Source organism: Aplysia californica, unplaced genomic scaffold (genome assembly GCF_000002075.1).
Source record: "Aplysia californica isolate F4 #8 unplaced genomic scaffold, AplCal3.0 scaffold00012, whole genome shotgun sequence".
In the NCBI taxonomy this organism is placed as follows: domain Eukaryota; kingdom Metazoa; phylum Mollusca; class Gastropoda; order Aplysiida; family Aplysiidae; genus Aplysia; species Aplysia californica.
In genome coordinates, this window is record NW_004797282.1 from 725,310 (window position 1) to 727,418 (window position 2,109).

Here is a 2,109-nt window from a genome sequence, read left to right on the forward strand (position 1 = left end):
CCCAATTCTCCTGACCATGGGTGGACACCAAGTTTGATTCTGCATTTCTTAAAAGAGATATTACTCAGCCTGTCCCATATGATTGTCTTATAAAGTTGTGATATGATTATGACTACAAAACAAATTCAAAACAATCGACGCAGAGTGACAGAAACTGGTCTACGAAAAAACTTCACAAAACTGGATGATCTTTGGAACTTGAAAATGGAAATATAAAAGAGTTGAAGGGATATAATAGCATGTATATGATGTATAATAAAGTGATAAATAATGCATTCATTACGGTACAGTTCATATTTGTCCACAAAAATCGGGCCTCGTCCCAGTTTACAAACGTCCCAGTTCCCCCCCAACTCTCCCCTATATCTGCCACTGTATTGCATCAGAAATATAAAAAAAACAACCCATCTTCCTAATATATGTGAGGCAGCGTGGTGGAATCAGGCTCTCGTCAAAATTATAATCAAAGTGAAGAAATTTGCATTTTTCCGCAGGTTTGTGGATTTTTATTAAATTTTTGTTATTTTTTGGCTCAACACCTTTCATGCCCATTAAAAAGGTTGATTAAAGACCCAAAAGATGTAAATTTTCAGTTACCACGAACCCTTAAGCTTAAGAAATAACGAATCTTTGTCGGCCAATTTCTCACTAATGTTACCTCTGAAAACAGGTAACCCCCACCTCCTTCATTCTCAAATATCTCAACTTGTATTAAAGATAAACGAATTTTTTCCCACCCAAAGAAAGAAAACTGAACAAGCTTTAAGATGATACCAATATATCTCTAAGTGCCCAAAAATTGACGAGAGCCTGATTCCTCCACGCTGCCTCACATATGTATCTTATTTCTGTTACTTATTTCCTCTTCACATGTCCCTAGTTCCTGGCCACATTAACAAGTGGGGGGTCGGGAGACTTCACAAGTGTTTTAAATAACTATCAGTAGTATCAGTAGACATGCGCGGAATATCATTAAAATAATATTGTTAATATATATAAGTGTTATATCCACCGCACACTGCCAGTTGAATTTGCCAGCCAAGTTTTCCTTCGCAGGTGAGGCAAAAGCTACCATTTTGGCACAATGGAACAGAATTCAACTTAATTAGACCATGATCTTCAAAACCAAACACGTTATTTTGCTTCCTTGGTTGCGAGTCGAATCGAATCAGTCTCATTGTGTCAAAATGGTACTATAGCTTTCACCTCTTCATCTGACTGGCTTCGACTCAATCGAATGAATCTGATAGACAGTGTGCACTGGGTATTAATCCATGTAAGCCCTCTACTGCTCTACTAAACTGATGCTGGTGATTAATGATTATATTATTAAGAATCAAGATCAGGATTTGCTTTCCTCTACCCCATGTTCCGAATATGTTTAGTTCTGAAAGCTGCATTCGTTTGCCTGAATGTGGACAAAAACATTTTTGAACATTATTGTGTTGCAGAAAAAAATTGACGACACTCTTCCAATTAATGTCCATGAAGGGTACACAGACAAAGAAGAAGCCTAAACGATCAAATCAGTCTCTTTCTTTGAAAGCAAGTATTCTTTCTTTTTTACCCGCTGACAAAGATTTGACATAATAGTAATACAATATGTTTGAAAGACGCTCAATTCTCTTTGTTCTCAAAGGACGCTAGTAATAGTAGTATCCTAGTATGCCAAAAGTGCGTACACGTAATCATGCATAACTTGTATCGTCAGCTAATCACGACACATGGCAGTTAGTAGTTGCAAACTAGACCTACTTTGATAAGAGTCAGTGGTTCTATAAATTCTTATTTTCCAGTATCAGAAGTAGTACATGACAATGTATAAAAGGGGAGAACGGTGGCGATTTAATTTATACACACGACGGTTGAGTGACCACGATCCTCTTCCTGGCAGCTTTTGGCCCCACTCGTTACAATTTTTGTGTTAATCGGGAGAAGAAAACACTTGGAGACAGGGCCGTCTTTTCGCACAGACAGACACACACAAACACCCCCACACCCACACAGAGTCCAGAAAGCAATAGACAGATCGTGTCACGTACTGTGTCATCGGCGCACAGCACTACTGCTACACACTACGCACTGTAATTGCACACACACTATGTTTCA

The 2,109-nt window shown here is 38.4% G+C and overlaps 1 protein-coding gene across 1 annotated transcript in view; it reads left to right on the forward strand.

Annotated features, from left to right (window-relative positions):
• Positions 1-1,843: 1,843 nt before the first annotated feature.
• LOC101855158 (acid sphingomyelinase-like phosphodiesterase 3a) overlaps positions 1,844-2,109 on the forward strand; it is a gene marked incomplete in the record, with an annotated part of 19,913 nt that continues 19,647 nt past the window's right edge. Inside the window, 1 exon segment of the mRNA XM_013083954.2 lies at positions 1,844-2,078.